Below are 18,333 nucleotides of genomic sequence, written 5' to 3'. Positions count from 1 at the left end.
GAGAAAACATAGACATTGTGGGAATTCAGAAACTTGGTGGAATGAGGAGAATCAGTGGGACACGGTGATTCCTGGATATAAGTTATATCGGAAGGATAGGGAGGGAAGGGTTGGAGGTGGGGTGGCTCTGTATGTCAGAGAGGGTATACAGTCCAGTAAGACTGAGGTCAAAGAATTAGATTCCCTTCTATAAATGCTTTGGGTTGAAATAGAGGGCCCAAAAGGAAATTTAACTATGGGAGTTTGTTATCGCCCACCAAATCAAAAGAGATAGGACGATTACAATGTGATGGAAGGATTAAAGATAGCGGCTAAACATAAAAACTGTGTCGTAATAGGTGATTTTAACTACCCGCAGATTGATTGGATCAATATGCGTTCTGGTCGAGAGAAAGAGATTGAGTTTCTAGATGCTCTCAATGACTGTGCTATGGAGCAGATGGTCTCAGAACCTTCCAGGGGTGGGGCAATCCTGGATTTGGTCCTAAGTAATGCCCAAGACTTGGTGAGAGATGTAAAAGTGATTGCACCACTTGGGAGCAGTGACCATAACGTTATTGATTTCACCATTTGTATAAATAGAGAGTTGCCCCAAAAGACCAGCACAACCATGTTTAACTTTAAAAGGGGTAAATTCTCTGAGATGAGGAAGCATGTGAAGAGGAAACTGAAAGGAAAGGTAAATACAGTCAAAACCCCTGGGGAAGCTTGGAGGCTATTTAAAACTGCAGTATTAGAAGCTCAGATAAAATATATACCACAAGTTAGGAAAGGCACAAACAGGTATAAGAAAAGGCCTGCATGGTTAACAAACAAAGTAATGGAAGCTGTAAAAGGTAAGGACTCCTTTAAGCAGTGGAAAGCTAGTTCAAGTGAGATTAATAAAAGGGAACACAGGCAGTGGCAAATCAAATGCAAGTCTGTGATCAGGCAGGCAAAAAGGGACTATGAGGAGCATATTGCAAAAACATAAAGACCAACAATAAAAATTTCTTCAAATATATTAGAAGCAAGAAACCAGCCAGGGAGGCAGTAGGGCCAAGGGGTAAAAGGATTACTGAAGGAGGATAGGGAAATGGCTGAGAAGCTAAATGAATTTTTTGCCTCCATCTTCACTGTGGAAGATGAGAAGTGTTTGCCTGCTCCAGAACCACTTATATTGGAAGGGGTGTTGAAAGATTGAGGTGACAAGAGAGGAGGTCCTACAACTGATAGACGAATTAAAAACTAATAAGTCACCAGGTCCGGATGGCATACATCCAAGAGTTCTCAAAGAACTCAAAGTTGAACTTGTGGATCTCCTGACAAAAATATTTCATTGAAATCTGCCTCCATTCCTGAGGACTGGAAGGTAGCAAATGTCACCCCCATCTTTAAAAAGGGTTCCAGAGGAGATCCGGGAAATTACAGGCCAGTCAGTCTGACTTCAATACTGGGAAAGTTAGAAGAAACCATTATCAAGGACAGAATGAGTAGGCACATTGATGAACACGAGTTGTTGAGGAAGACTCAGCATGGGTTCTATAAGGGAAGATCTTGCCTCACTAACCTGTTACATTTCTTTGAGGGGGTGAACAAACATGTGGACAAAGGAGACCCAATAGATGTTGTTTACCTTGACTTCCAGAAAGTTTTTGATAAAGTTCCTCATCAAAGGCTCCTTAGTAAGCTCGAGAGTCATGGAGTAAAAGGACAGGTCCTCTTGTGGATCAAAAACTGGCTAATTAATAGGAAGCAGAGAGTGAGTATAAATGGGCAGTCTTCGCACTGCAGGACGGTAAGCAGTGGGGTGCTGCAGGGCTCAGTACTGGGTCCTATGCTCTTTAACTTGTTCATAAATGATTTGGAGTTGGGAGTAAGCAGTGAAGTGGCCAAGTTTGCAGATGACACTAAATTGTTCAGGGTGGTGAGAACCAGAGAGGATTGTGAGGAACTCCAAAGGGATCTGTTGAGGCTGGGTGAGTGGGCGTCAACGTGGCAGATGAGGTTCAGTGTGGCCAAGTGCAAAGTAATGCACACTGGGGCCAAAAATCCCAGCTACAAATAAAAGTTGATGGGGTGTGAACTGGCAGAGACTGACCAAGAGAGAGATCTTGGGGTCGTGGTAGATAACTCACTGAAAATGTCAAGACAGTGTGCAATTGCAATAAAAAAGGCCAACGCCATGTTGGGAATTATTAGGAAGGGAACTGAAAACAAATCAGCCAGTATCATAATGCCCCTCTATAAATCGATGATGCGGTCTCATTTGAAATACTGTGTACAATTCTGGTCATCGCACCTCAAAAAGGATATTATAGCATTGGAAAAAGTCCAGAAAAGGGCAACTAGAATGATTAAAGGGTTGGAACACTTTCCTTATGAAGAAAGGTTAAAACACTTGGGGCTCTTTAGCTTGGAGAAACGTCGACTGTGGGGTGACATGATAGAGGTTTACAAGATTATGCATGGGATGGAGAAAGTAGAAAAAGAAGTACTTTTTTCCCTTTCTTGCAATACAAGAACTCGTGGGCTTTCAATGAAATTGCTGAGCAGTTGGGTTAAAATGGAAAAAAAGGAAGTACTTCTTCACCCAAAGGGAGATAAACATGTGGAATTCACTGCCACAAGAGGTAGTGGTGGCTACAAGAATAGCCAGCTTCAAGAGGGGGTTAGATAAAAAATATGGAGCAGAGGTCCATCAGTGGCTATTAGCCACAGTGTGTGTGTGTGTGTTGGACTGGATGGGCCATTGGCCTGATCCAACATGGCTTCTCTTATGTCCTTATGAAGTATTCCAGCGGTCATAGGTGAAGCTGACCCAGGTCCCTTTTTTGCTAGTCAGTATTTTACAAGGGAAGAAAGGGGTTCATGAAAGTATGGGGCTTATGCAAATGTTGCCTTCGAAAAGGTCCAGACCAATGAACCATTCTCTCCCTACCTTATTTCCTTGAACAATAAACTAATAATATTTATTTATAGACCACATCAATGTACATGGTGATTTAGAGACATCAGATTTACAGACATCAGAAAGACAAATTCATGTCAAAGGGGAACACTTCCTAAAAATGGTCAGAAGAGAGAAAATGAGTGGTGGAGAGGAGAATACACTAGAACAATTTGCGAGGATGGAATATATGTGTGGAAATTTCAAGTCAGGTAATTGGAGATACAGGATTGGATGGAAGAGGGAAGTTTCAAGGGAAAATGATACCCAGGGACAGTGTGTAAAAAGAGAGGAGAATTGAGAATAGATCCTTGAGGAAACTCCATAGATAGCATACTTCTGGTGTGTTAATGCAATCTTCCTATCACAAAGAAAATTAATTGACCAATGGCCTGGAAAAATTTGCCCATAGTGTGAAAAAAATATGATATTCTGTGCCCGTGATCAAGCAATTGAGCAATTTGTTCAGAACAGAAGGACTTGATGAGGGTATGCATTTGTGGAAACTTAATCTTCTTCACTGTGTTCTCCATGTCTCTGCTGTAATGTGTAGCATGTGATTTTATAATGTGTGGTTATGCCATATGGGGAGACTGACATGTAGACTGGGTCTCAGATTTTAGTAATTCAAATCTAACCATATTAAATAGCTGTGTAAATGAGTCTACAGTGGCACTGCTGAATGCAATGTTATCTAGATCATACCATTACTATATTCTTCAGTTTCTAGCAGTGCTTTACTCTCATATTGCAAATTTTCAGTAATTTTTATTTGGATGGAACATCATTGGCTGTTTAAAATGCAAACTGGAGTTACTAACTGCTCATTATCCATTGAAATTATAAATATGAACATAGTTTTTTCATATGTATTATTATTATCAACTCATTATTCATCTAATTGTTTAAAAGTGTACATATTGTCCCCAGTCAAATGTTGAAGGATGCTTCTCAATATGTTAATATTGTAAGGTTTATACAAAGCACAGAACATCTCCCTGTTCAAGTCTATGAAGAAGGGAAAGAAGGTTGAATTAACCAATTGAAAGATGAAACAACATTTGTGTGCCTCTCTATTTTTTCCAGCTAATTATTACAGAGGACTACATGAGACACGGAACATATGGTACATGACATATGACCTAAATAGCTCTTTACAGGAATAAACAAGCAGTCAAATGCTTGAACAGATTTTTGAAAATGTTATGCAAATACTTGAATAACTCTGTTGCTTCCATGTTTGTCGCATGAAATCTGAAACCAGAAAAAAAAAATACATATTTTCAACAGTACCCAGTGGTAAGAAACAGAATGTCATATTTTATCAGCTAGATTTACTGCTAATGATTAGCAGCCACTGTGATTATAAAAATAACATGTTTGTTTGATCAAAGACTGAAACTTGCCTGTAGTTGCTTGCTGCTATTCAAACAGTATGTGGGATTGGTTGCAATGTGACTGCAATGGTAATGGGAAACATGGCTGTGTTCTCTGATGCTGACTAGTGATTGAAGGCACTGACCTGCCATAGACTTATAATAGGGGAGCAGGTGTGGCAATGATGGACTTTAATTTCCTTTAATAAACCTTTTATGTGCCACACTTTTACTGCCATTCTATGCTCTCCAAGGTCCTGCACATAATAGGTTCATTACTTTTGATTACTATAGTCTATTGAGACAAACAACTCCAGAACACACTATATATTATGTTCAGTTAAACCAATACAGACTATTTATCCAATGTGCATTATTTCACCTGCAACTCTGCTGACAAAATTAACAACTGCTCCTGTAAGTGCAAACTATTAAAACCACTGGTACCCCTTTGTCATCATTTCATAATAAATACCACACCAATCACTGTACTTCTCTTTTAATTGTGAAGCAAAAAAAAAAAGGGGGAGGAAGGCCTGCTGCCTCTTTTCCCAACAGCAGTTACTTGGATTTTATTTTGTCATGAATATTTAAAAACCACACAATGGGCAAAAAACACCAGCCAAATCAATATAGGTGATTCTTTCTATTGATTTTCTTTCTTTAGGAAAATCATTTGAATTTATGACAGATGTTTAAACAGATTAAGATTAAACTGGCTAGACCTATTTAGTATGATGAACATAGCAATGTAAACCCATCATCCTGGTCTGCGGGTGTCTGTTGAATATAAAACAGTCCACTCACACAAAACAAGCCCCCCCCCTCAAAAAAAAAAAGCATTATTCCTCAGGAATGGGGTGTAATGCTCACTGGATATGGCTGCTCTGTAGTTCTCAGTCATTTAAGCAGATCTTTGCCTGTCATACAGTCTTGGAGAATGCTTGATAGACAAGGCTGCTTGGCATCACCTAACTGTAGTTACCTAATGCTACTAATGGAGCAAACCTAGGCAGAGTTATATGCTTTTAAGTCCACTGAAGTCAATGGACAACTCTGTTCAGGACTGCAGCATTAAACCCTTTATTAGGATGTTCTTTCATTGGAACTATGCTGAACTTCTGGTCCAGGGTGTTAGAATCTGGATGACACAGCAACCTTTAAATTTTCTTTTAAGTATTATGTTAAAAGAATGTATGCTGCATTTGTTTTCAATATGCCACGCAAAAGAATTTGAAATAGGTATGCTCCATCATGATCCAGCATTTCTAGCATTCTGTCTCAATCTATGATGGATGACTTACTGCTTTGTCCACTGAAATGTTAACTGTGTTTGTGTTTAACGCAGTATACTACCATATGTATGAAGTCAGTTTACTTTGCCTATTTTAACAAGCTCTGCATAGCACTAGAAATATAGTCTATCTCACATAGCATGCTTATAATGTATAAATCCCACTGTGTATAGGCAGTTCTGCAATACTTCATTTATGCTGCCCTTCCCAGGCCACGTTATGGCTTCAATAGAAATAGTCTGGAACCATTACAAGATAGTAATAATATAGTATGACTAACTCCAAGTAAGAGAAGAAATGCGTGTAGAAATGTGATAGAGAGTTGTAACTTTAGAATTTTAGATACCAACTGTTTGTACATATAACTTAGATTGTAAAGGCCAATGGCTGCACACAAACTATGACTGACCGAACAAAGAGAAGTATGTGGGTTTGTGAGTTGGATGTATGTATGACAGAATGAATGAGACTGTGCCCTAAGTTTCCTGTCCTTTATGATCTGCAAATGCTAAAGGGCTTAAATCAAGAGCCTTGGAAACTCACTAACCAATAAAAGAGATTATGTTTTCTTGGATGTTCTAGCCTCCTTTCTGACATCTAAAAGATAGCAAATGCTGACATCTAAAAGATAGCAGATACAGAGTAATATAGTTCATATACTGGTTTAATAACTCAGTGAGTGTGATCAGACGGGAGTTTGATCCCTCACCCCTGTATTAAAGATTCATATGTGCAAATCTGGCCCCTGCCAGGCAATCACACCTACCTCATATCCTGATGCCTGAACTCCTAGTTTAATAGCCACTGGATAGTTCCTAGTGGCAAACTCCTTGCCATGCCTTCATAGTGCATTTCCAACCATCTGAATGGCTGGGACACACTATGCATGTGCCGCACACATGCAGCAGCAATGTGAATACTTCACTGGTGCATGTAGCGCATGCCTCTCCCCGCAGCTGGGCGGGCACTGTCTGATTGCTGCAGCACACCTCAAACACTGCCAGCTTTTTCAAAGCTGAAAGACTGCCATATCAACTTCCAGGTTTGATCACACTCGGTGACAATGGCCTTAGTATTGTACCTATGCAGCTTGCTCCATACTATCAAAATGGCTTCAAAATACTGTATATTCCTTCATTCCCATTCCTCACATCTTATTATGCTCCATTCAGTGCTGCAAAAAAAACCCCCACCCTTTCCTATGAACATTACATCAGATGAATGACTGCCATTGGTGTAGTTTCTGTAATTCTTAGTAATGAGCCAGGTAAAATCCTGAGTCAAGATGACATACTGCTAGCACAATACTATGTATGGCAATCCTGTACTGGCACAGATGCTGATGCACCACCCACCATCCATGGTAAACATCTGTTGATGCCAAAGGCAGCTGATGATGATAATGATATGTTATTTTTATTATAGACATTATATTGAATAACTAATACAAATGTCCCTGTTTTAATAGCGTAACTTCCAACTGTGACAAGAAGTGTCCTTGATCAAAAAATATATTCAACTTGGTTATTTTTTATAAACTCTTTGGAGGAAAAAGAAGTGCATGTTTTGTTGAGTTTAAAGGATAAAACGAGCATTCGTATTATATTTTGATGCTGATTTTCATTATCTTTATGAAGAATTTCATATACCTCTTCAAAGTCTTCCCTTTATACTTTAAAAGAAAGAGACTATGGTTAGTCACAGTTGCTGGTGAGAATCATTGGTGCCATTTTGAAAAGATGAGATCACACTTAGTTAAGAATGGAAACTATATACCATACTGCTCTGTGTGTGTGTGTGTGTGTCTGTCTGATAAGACCTGTGTCCTTTCAAAATGTACAACACATTTTTTTCTCTTGCTACAGACTTTTTTCTTTCTTGGTAGAGCTGGATATGCACCATTTGGGAAGGATTTACCTTTAAGGCATGATGATCTGTCTCTGTAGCTGTATGTTCAAACCATTATCAAAAGATTAAGATGTTATGTTAAAAGCTAGCTGCCTGGGAATTGTTTTCTCATCTCACCTCTACATTGTGACCTTCTATACATTCAGATGTATGCAGGACTGCTTCATTAATTTGCAGGGGACAGGGGGTAAGTTACTTGCAGTGCAATCCTATACAGAGTTACTTCAATCTAATCCCACTGAGATCAGAGCAACCCTTCATAGGATTGTGGTGCTGATTTATTGCCTGTTCCTTACCTATACTCAACATTTGGGGCCAGTTCATACAGTCTCCTGGCCCCATGCAGTGGTCTCTAGCATCACAGAAATTGTTGCAACCATATGCACAGACATCACCTGGAGGTGCCAGTTCATTCAACTGGCCTCTACATTATCTCAGCCCAGCTGTGCATACTAGACATTTTGATGGCTACCAGCCCAATGCCATAACCAGTCTCCACTAAAAAGTGTAATGTCTGATCACATATCAGAGGGTATGACTCGATGTTGCGTAATGTCAACCACACATGCAAAAGACACTGGTATATTAAAATGATACATGTTAACTTAGGGGTCACTCGTGTGGTGCCTATGGATGCCATTGCACATGCCAATGCCTTTTCTGGTGCCAACAAGTGATTTTAGAAAGTGGGGAGGGCCAGGTGAGACTTTTGCCTCCTGAGCTTCTGACTGGCCATTGATAATCTTAGGTACTACCACAGCCTAAGTTTCACTGCATGACCTGGGATGCCTGACATGTGGAAGTTCCATTGCTGCTGCACTGTATTGTCAGTCACAGCAGCAACAGGAAAACCACAAAAGCCTGTCCCCAAATGGAAAACATCAACACTGCAAAGTTATTTGTGCCAGTGGTAAACAGATGTAAATGCTGCAAAGGATCAGGGTATAAGTCTGTATGATTCAAAATTCTTGGAGATTACCTGGTTATGAATAACAAGTGTCCATTAGTGTTATTTGCATCTATCTGCTAATGGACGGTCGGCCTGACTGCGTCCCAGAGAACTTAGACTGGGCCCTGCAGGATTTGGCAACCTGGTTGAGGAGGAGCGGGCTGAAACTGAATCCAGCGAAGACAGAAGTCCTCTGTCTGGGTCGGGGCGCTCGGGGAAGGGAAATACCTCTCCCGATCTTCGACGGGGCGCCGCTGAAGGCGGCGCACCGGGTTAGGAGCCTGGGAGTTTTACTGGAGCCTGCATTATCAATGGAGGCCCAGATTGCAGCCACTGCCAAGTCAGCCTTTTTCCATCTAAGGCGGGCAAAGCAGTTGGCTCCCTTCCTAGAGCGCCAAGATCTGGCAATGGTGCTTCATGCAACGGTCACCTCGAGACTGGATTACTGTAATGCCCTCTACATGGGGCTGCCTCTGTACCGAACCCGGAAGCTGCAGCTGGTGCAGAACGCAGCAGCTAGACTGTTGTTAGGGCTTCCTAAATGGGAGCACATACAGCCTGGGCTGCGCGAACTGCACTGGCTGCCAGTCATATACCGGGTTCGTTACAAAGTGCTGGTCATTACCTTTAAAGCCCTATATGGTCAAGGACCTGTCTACCTTAGGGACCGTCTTTCCCCACATGAACCCCAGAGAGCACTGAGGTCAGCCAGGAAAAACTTGCTGACTATCCCCGGACCGAGAGAGGTGAAGCTGCAAAGTACCCGTAACCGGGCCTTCTCCTCTATAGCCCCGAGCCTATGGAACCAACTTCCATAGGAAATGCGGGCCCTGAGGGACCTTGAACAGTTCCGCAGGGTCTGCAAGACCTTCCTCTTCCGACTGGCGTTCGCTGATGAAAACGGAAATTGCTAAGGAAACCGCCATCATAAACATAAACAGCAAACATAGCATTAGCACTTATTAATTTTAATTTAATCAACTTTTAAAGCCCACGTAGAATTTTAATTAAAATGTTTACAATGTTTAAATGTATTTTTATCTATTTCTGTATAACTAAACCTAAATTGTGTTGTTAGCCGCCCTGAGCCTGCTTCGGTGGGGAGGGCGGGATACAAATAAAATTTTGTTGTTGTTGTTGTTGTTGTTGTTATTTGCAACCAGGTTATAGATTTAATAAATTATTGCCTGGAAAAAAATGGGATCCAATCAACTGATTTTTATATAATACTTTAAATCTAGATCAAAAAGAATGAAAAATTCACTTTAGATCCACTCTTGTATTGATTTCTATGCTACATCAGGATAATTTTTGGTTTCTATGACATTTCTATGACATGAATACATGGATCATGTTTAACAATGTCAGAGGCACAATTTTTTAAAAAAATTACCATTTCACCATTCTCTTGGGGAGAAACTTACAGATCTTTTATATACAACTAAAATAAAGATGTTGAACTATTATGACAACTAGGCCATGTGGCTTCTTTTAGAGATTCAAACAGAAACAATCTCACATTTTTCTTTCTTTTTAAAGAATATCAGATGGATTTTTCAGCTATGTTGGTTATTTGTTTTTTAATCAGCAGGCACAGAATTTCAAAATAGCTATTAGGGATGTCTTCCATGGTGTGGTTTCTGAACTTGGATTGTCACAGGACCCACAAACGCTCTCAACACAGAGGTGTTTTAATTCTGTGTTTTAATTCTGGTTTATCCTTACAATGCTTTCCCTAGTGCCTAGTCTCCTTGTAACCATGACCCCGCAGGAATTAGTCTCTGGCATGGTGCAGGTCCATCTGGCCCCCTGCTCTGTCACAAAGGAGTTGATCAGTTCTCACTGTCATGGAGGGTCCCCTATTCATGGTTGCCAATGACTGATTCACCTCTGTCTCCCATCGTCCTGGCTCCAGTGACTCCAGACTGACTCCACCTTGCCTACTGGACCTCTTGAAATAACTCACCAGCTTGGTCTTGCCCCACCCCTCCTTACAGCTGCTGCCTCTTCCCTGGGACTCGCCACACAAGATAACTTCTTTCAGGCTTTTTAATTTTGTTTTAGCATTACTATTGTTGTCAGACTACTTCAGCTATTTAGATCTCCTGCTCCAAAACTAAAATAAATAAGTCTAAACATTAAATCTAAATCTGAAAACAGATTCAGTTTGAGACGACATACTATGTAATCCATTCCTGAACACTATGATTAGTGATAGCCAAATGCTATGTATATTTTTGAAGGAGAATTTTTCAAAGAGGGATCTCACATTTGAAAATGCATAACAGCAACATAAATGTTAGACTAGAGACAAGCTTGGATGGTTCTGTAATGAGGATGATTTATTTTGATTCTCACTTCTGATTTCAGAGTTGTCACTGCTGTTGTATACCTCATCCATGCAACTTTGCACAACTGGCAGTGCTGAATATAAACCAAAGCCATATGTTTATGTCCTTTTGCCAAACGATTACAGCAAATAGTTCTATTATTCCCTTAGGTAACTAATGTGTGCCAAGGATTTCTATTAGTCTGCTTTACCAAGGCATCAGAGGATAAAGTCGCAGCTTTATGAAATGAGAGGGCAAGTGCCAGCTTTATATTTTCTGAACAAATATGTAAAAATATTATGCTGTTTAGTCAATACAGGGTGGAATTGAATTTTAGCTTTTTAAAAAGAAAAACTTTTTACCATGCATTTCTTGTACAAAGAGATATGCTTTCTTGACCAAACATGGCAGAAGCCGTTTTTGAAAACAAAAACATGATTTCTAATTCAATGGAATGATGTAATACTTCACAGTCAAAATACTTTTGAAGTACTACAAACAAAACAAAAGCAAGAACTCAGCACTGTGTAATTGAGAGATTTTTAAATGAAATATCTCCTTATTAAATTGGTAGATGGCAAATATATATTTCAATCATGAAGATGCCAGTGAATCTGAAAATATCATTGCCCCAGCCAGAGATGATCAAAAACATCTAATGGTTAAAAGGTGAAGTATAGACCAAGTACCATAAAGAATGTAAATGCATCCAAACTTTGGAGGAACAGAATCAAATTGCCAAAAAAATTAGCCGTGCAACGAATGAAATCATAACTCTCCACTAAACACAAATGTATTTGCCCACCTTTGCTTGCTTCAGAGCAAAATTATGTGCAAATTCGAAATGATCAAATCCGTCTGTCGGACCAAACTGTCTTGTCTGACTTAACAGATAATCCCAGAATTCATTCTCTGTAAGAAAGAATGCAAAATGAATGAGCAAAACCACAGAAACTGCAACAGGAACTGAGGTTAAGTTATCTGACCCTTTTCCTGTTAGGATGCTACATGTGAGAATCTTACCAGCATTCAAGTCAATGGTTATTCCATTGACTTCCAATATTGTGACAAAGGTTATAATTGAACCCAAATAAGTCTTAAACCTGCTTCATATTGATTATTTACAATACCAAGTCTTTGGCATTAGAATCTGAGTATGTACAAAAAATTATAACAAATTTGAATTACCAAGAACATTTTCACATTCTAAACTGATGGAACATTTCATGCTGCCCAATTTTCATCTCAGTTCTAAGAAGACGATCGTAATCTAGTATCTAATTCTAGACATTTGTTCCAGCACATCTTCCTGCAATGCCACAAATGGTCTATCACTAATCAAGTAATACATTCCCTTTTCTAATATATACTGGTGATCAAAGTTTGAAGGCTATAAAGAGAATAGAAAACTAATTGTTCTATACTGTTGCTTTTAAAAATTCAGAATGGTATGTGATGTAGGAACAAACTGCATCATGAACTATTCAGCAAGAACCATACAAACTTTATTTTCATTACATATTTCTGATATGATAAACAACAGTACAAAATGAAAAGGAATGCCTTGGATGCAGAAGAAACATAACTCTATGACATACCTCAGCATTCTGTAATGAGACCTAAGAACTCTTTTAATGGTGCTATTGTTAAGCAATGTGAAACCTGCCCTAGAAAGGTGGGGAAAAGGATAAGATGACAAATGAGCCCATGTAGATAGGAGGAGCAGCAAAACAGGATTAATTGTTACCAAGCTATCCCCAGCATGTTTTAAATACTCATTTCAGGAATATAGAGATGAAAATGCCACTGAACCAGTATGGAGTGCATTTCCCTGATTAGTGAGGAACTACAGAGAATCTTCAACCATCGGGGATAAGGGGATAAGTTTCCAGACCAGAGGGTGCTATGTCCAGAACAGTGACTACCATCTCTTCTTCCCCTAGAAATTATGCAGTACTGAAAAAGCCTACATACATGTGCAGACTGCATCTAAGGGGAAGGAAGGGATTCCCTGGATGGAATGGCAGAGCCAGTTAGCTTTGCTTCATTCCCCAGGAAAAATTCGTCATCTGAGTTAGCATAAATTTTGTCACTGAAACATAAAAACAGAATTCATACATAGCTCTTAAAAATGATTTTCATCTCTGTTCTAATGTTGGAATGCACATGTGACAAACAGAACATTTACATTAAATGTGCTTATATCTCATTTCTGAATCAATTGATGGCCATGTAATAAAGCTGATCTGCAATCACATTCCAGTCTTTCACAGCATTCATATGATTTCAAACTGTGACAACCCAATAGACTCAATCTGATGGTTTCCAATCCTGCTTCACCCAAGAACAGCTGACTATCAGTGGGTGGTTTCACAGCGGGTAGTTTCACAGGAGATTTGCCCCAAACTAGCCCCGCCTCCCATTCGGATTAAACATGTACGATCACATGAGCACATCTGCCCTCTGAGCTGTGCCCATTCTCACCCTATCTCCAGACACCTCCTATCCACTTTAAAAAGCTACCTGGATTTTCTTGGTAGCATCCCCCTGAATCGGATGTAGGTCACATAATCAGCTGCTTTCTGAATGCCCTGGGGCAACTCATAAGCAGAAGAGCTGTGTGATCGCGCCAAGCCATTTATGGCAAGGTTTTTCCCCCCTCACCCCTCTCCGAGGTGCGCTTCTCCGTTTTTGTGCACACCAGGGCCTTTTTAAAAGAGACAACGCTTTCTGCAGTGGGTCCGTGGTTGAGCCGGGCTAGCAGTATGAATGGGCAACCACTGACCACAGTCAGGATCCGGCCGCTTCAGCAGCAGCTGTCTCATTGCCCAGAAACGGTTCAAACTTTAGTGGATTTTTTCCGAGATACAATAGTGTCAATTTCACAGTGTGAAACCAGCAAGAAAGTTTCGTTTCCTGTATTTTACCAGAGTATTATAATGATTCAGCGGCCCCATGGTGCAGAGTGGTAAAGCAGCAGTACTGCAGTACTGTGGTCTGAACTCTCTGCTCACGACCTGAGTTCGATTCCGGCGGAAGCTGGATTCAGGTAGCCGACCCAAGGTTGACTCAGCCTTCCATCCTTCTGAGGTCGGTAGAATGAGTACCCAGCTTGCAGGGGGGGAATTGTAAAAGACTGGGGAAGGCAATGGCAAACCACCCCGTAAAAAGTCTGCCGTGAAAACGTTGTGAAAGCAATGTCACGCCAGAGTCAGAAACGACTGGTGCTTGCACAGGGGACCCTTCCTTTCCTATAATGATGCACTTCACAAAATAAAGATTGCAAATCACTTTGCCCGCTTACAATTAATGTAAGGATGATGAAGAAAATCATAATGCTAATTTTAAGTGATGCAAGTCATATTTGTATAAAGACAGAGTAACACTTCAGAAGCAAAATCTAAACATTTACACTTGCTTATCTACCTGTGATGCCATGCAAATTCAGGGGTTCATTTAACATATTCAATAGTGTCAGAAGATGGAGTAAAACAGGGGTGTCAAACATGAGGCCTAGGGGCCGAATCAGCCCCCCAGAGGGCTCCTATCAGGCCACCAACCAACTGGTTGTCATCTGCTTCCTTCTCCCTCTCTCTTGCTTCCTTCTGCATTACAGCTTGCTTTGCAAGGCTTGCTCAATTGCACAGGAGCTACAAAGCCTCCATTGGCTGAGGCTTCTCCCTTGGGGAGGAAGGGGGGAGGGAAAGCTTGCTTTGCCAGGCTCTCTCAATTGCACAGCAGAGCTACTGAGCCAAGCCACTCTTCCGTCTATTGGCTGAGGCTCCTCTTCCTTGTGATCCCCTGGGGAAGGAAGGAAAGAGCCAGAGCTTCCTTTGCCCAGTTCCCTGGATCCCATGGTTGAAATTCCACCCTTTTGGAAGCTGGGTTTTCAGGTAGCCGGTTCGAGGTTGACTCAACTTTCCATCCTTCTGAGGTCAGTAAAATGAGTACTCAGTTTGCTGGGGGGAAAGTGTAGATGACTGGGGAAGGCAATGGCAAACCACCCTATTAAAAAAAAAAAGTCTGCCGTGAAAATGTTGTGAAAGCAATGTCACCCCAGAGTCAGAAATGACTGGTGCTTGCACAGGGGACCTTTCCTTTCCTAAGGTTTTTTTTTTAAAAAAAAAAATCTTTAATTGTGTTTGTCTGTGTCTTTTATAAATTTTTATCTCTGCTACCTACTCTTAAATAGGTACATATGTGGCCCGACTTGACATGGCCCGGCCTGACAAGGTCTCATTTATGTCAGATCCAGCCCTTATAACAAATGATTTCGACACCCCTGTAAAAAGTTAATCTAACTTTTGAGAAATGCTGGCATCAACTGGTTTCTTAATGTACAAAGAAAAGATTGTAACCGAATGCCACTGAGAATTGATCACTATGGGCACACTGTTAGTAAAGGACGATCCTGCCTAGGTTGTTGCTTAACAGCACCATAAATTGTTTTTTAAAAGTTGTAATATGTTTTAATTGTATTTATTGTTTGAGGTTATTGAAATGATTGTTAGCTGCCCTGAGTCCGCTTATGGAGAGGGCGGGATAGAAATTTAAGGAAATAAATAAATAATATCAGACTCTGGCAAAAAGCTCTCTCTCCCCCTCCAGAACTGCTCATAAACAAACCCACTGAAATGAATGGACTTGGAGTAAAGAATTACTGGTCTCCTGTGAAAATCCCAGTGATTGCAATTAGGTTTTATACAAGTTCCTGAAATTCTGTGCCCATCTCTCCTTCCTTCACAAATGAACACACCTGCATCTTGGCTATTTCATCTGAGGTTTGGTTGCCCTTCTCTTGAGTTTGGAATGTACAAAATCTATCAGAAACTTTGTCATTGCAGTTTAGAACAATTTCAAAAGTGTTCTGAAAATACTAACTAGAATATACATTAAGTTAATTTTGCTGTCTACATTGTGTGTACACACACACACAAACATTATTTTTATATGGCAGAGATATACTTTAAACCTATTTAATCTGTTCTTCCTATTTAAAAAGTTCTTTATAGGAATTTTGACCTATATCAACCCCTTCCTAATGAAGAACTTTGCACATCCTACTGCACAGCCTTGCACATCTGTTTATGTAGTGCTTTTTCATGCTGAAGTTTGTGGAATATTATTTGAATAATCACTTTAGCATAATTCTGTACACCCCAAGGCTCCAACTGCTAATAATGATACCATATCAAACTAAGAAAAAGTTTAGCAAGTGCTAAAGCAAATAAAGGCATAGGAGGGAAATGACCCAACTGATTCAACGGATGCTAATCTTATAAGACATGCTACTGGAAAAATAGACTATAAACCCAGATAACATTTTAATTTACTAATCTAATTCGGTTGAAAAGCCACTTTGCACCTGCCTCTATCTCTTTGTGTGCAATACATTATCCTAAAACAAAAGCCCCCTGAAAGAAGCTCCTTCCATATATTTAAATTTAGCAGCTTTTGCCTCTCCAAAATCCTATCAGCCAGGTTATACATTTATTAGCAATACATTTCCCCTTATTTTCTCAAAGATTGCCAATAAAGCACTAAATCACATAAGGGAGTAGCTGTAAACCCTTGGAGTTCCCTAATGTCAAACTCATTAGCATCCGAATAACCACACAGCAGCACATCATCTGCACAATTGTAAATTTTACTACTTTTAATAGCATTTCTCAAAAGGCTTGTTTTCAACTTTCTTCAGTGGTAGGTTCTCAAGGGACAAGGCGCTTCCTGATGCTCACAGCTTCAGCTCAACAACCAGGCCGTTTACTGTCAGGAGCATCAGCCCTCTGCTCTAACCCCATCTGCTGTCTCTCACTTCCTGAGGGACTGAGAGTTAAGACAGCACAGCTGAGATCCACTTAGGAAAGTGCACCAAGGGCAGGGCCATGTGTAACTTTGCAGACTGACTGTAAAGTGCTGTGGCTTTCTGACTAAGGTAGCTGTAATGCAGAGTGCTCTTAAACAGCTCATTCTTTCTCTTACAGAACATAAGGAGTGCTCTAAAATGGAAAGTTTGAATGAAGTTTCATGCTGACCAAAGATCTCAGTCATATCAAAGAGACTTCAGATTTTAGTCCTTAACAAACAGAATAAATCCTAATAATAGCCAAAGTTCTCATTAACTGCCCTTAAAAAATATATTATGACAAAATACACCATTCCCTGCCCCCCACCCCAAGTTAACTATGCAGTTCTGACAAAGACATCAGATTTATGGAGTAAGTATTCATTCCTATTTTATGCTCTAGAGTCCCATGGTTCAGAGTGGTAAAGCTGCAGTACTGCAGTCGGAGCCCTCTGCTCACGACCTGAGTTCGATCCCAGCGGAAGCTGGTTCAGGTAGCCAGCTCCAGGTCGACTCAGCCTTCCATCCTTCCGAGGTCGGTAATATGAGTAGCCAGCTTGCTGAGGGGGAAGTGTAGATGACTGGGGAAGGCAATGGCAAACCACCCGGTAAAAACGTCTGCCGTGAAAACGTTTTGAAAGCAACGTCACCCTACAGTCGGAAAAGACTGGTGCTTGCACAGGGGACTACCTTTACCTTTTACCCATTTATGCTCTACATGTTTGAGGATTGCAAGCTGCCTGCCATTGAATATTATTGTTTGTATGCCTCTGAGTAATAAGACTTTCATATAGCAATGTGGTTTTAGTTACTGACCAAGGTCTAAACTATGCAGTACATCAATCACAGATATCTTCTATACACACAGAACCCAACTCCTTTACAGAAAATTTATAGACAAAACATCATTAGAAAAAAAGTTATCTTTCCAAATCAATTGGTTAGAATATTATCAACTCAAACATCTCCAGGCGTCTATTAAGTTAATAGAAATGGTAAAAAACCCATTAACATTGTTTGAAAAATTTTTACAGCTAGAATCAGGTGTTTCTAAAGGAATACTCTCCAGAATATATCAAACCATTTTAATTAATACAGAAACGAAAAGTTTACCATACCAAGAAAAATTGCAAACATTATGTAGTTCTAATCTTACAACTGAGACTTGGAACAAAATCTGGAATAGTTATGCTTCAACCACTCCCATACTAGAACTTAGGCAGCAGACTCCAAAAATTATAACGTTTTGGTACACCACTCCCCAGCAGATATCGTATATAACAAAAACGCTTTCACCACAATGTTGGAGGAAATGCGGTGAGATTAGCACATATATACGTTGCTGGATGGAATGCTCAGTAATAAAACAATTTTGGAAAATAATTCTCCAAAAAATAAAAGAAATTACTGCATTTTTATTGAAATTAAAGTCAGAAATATTGTTTTTGAATGTACGGCCTCATTATATAGTCTCTAGGTCTACTTATGAAAGGATAACTATGTTGCTATATGCAGCAAAATCATGTATTGCTCTCCTTTGGAAAAGTGAACAGCAATCATCTTTAAACTTATGGCATAAACATTATGGAATCTTTACTTAATGAACAAAATAACATCTAACATAAAATCAATACAAAATCCCCTTCAAACTAATACTTTTGAAATAGTTTGGTTTCCTATTTTAGAATATTTAATGACTCA

General features: G+C 39.9%; 1 protein-coding gene across 15 annotated transcripts in view; it reads right to left on the bottom strand.

Annotated features, from left to right (window-relative positions):
• The window catches only part of ST18 (ST18 C2H2C-type zinc finger transcription factor), a 194,904-nt gene that overhangs the window by 124,665 nt on the left and 51,906 nt on the right, over nt 1-18,333 (bottom strand). For all 15 annotated transcript variants that reach the window (XR_009555665.1, XR_009555666.1, XR_009555664.1 and 12 more), the window contains exon 2: nt 11,593-11,699. The gene's annotated coding sequence lies outside the window, so the exon portion shown is untranslated. The remainder of the gene's footprint in view (nt 1-11,592; nt 11,700-18,333) is intronic.

This window comes from Heteronotia binoei, chromosome 7 (genome assembly GCF_032191835.1).
Source record: "Heteronotia binoei isolate CCM8104 ecotype False Entrance Well chromosome 7, APGP_CSIRO_Hbin_v1, whole genome shotgun sequence".
In the NCBI taxonomy this organism is placed as follows: Eukaryota; Metazoa; Chordata; class Lepidosauria; order Squamata; family Gekkonidae; genus Heteronotia; species Heteronotia binoei.
The sequence above is the reverse complement of the archived record's forward strand: the minus strand, read 5'-3'. Positions and strand labels throughout refer to the sequence as shown.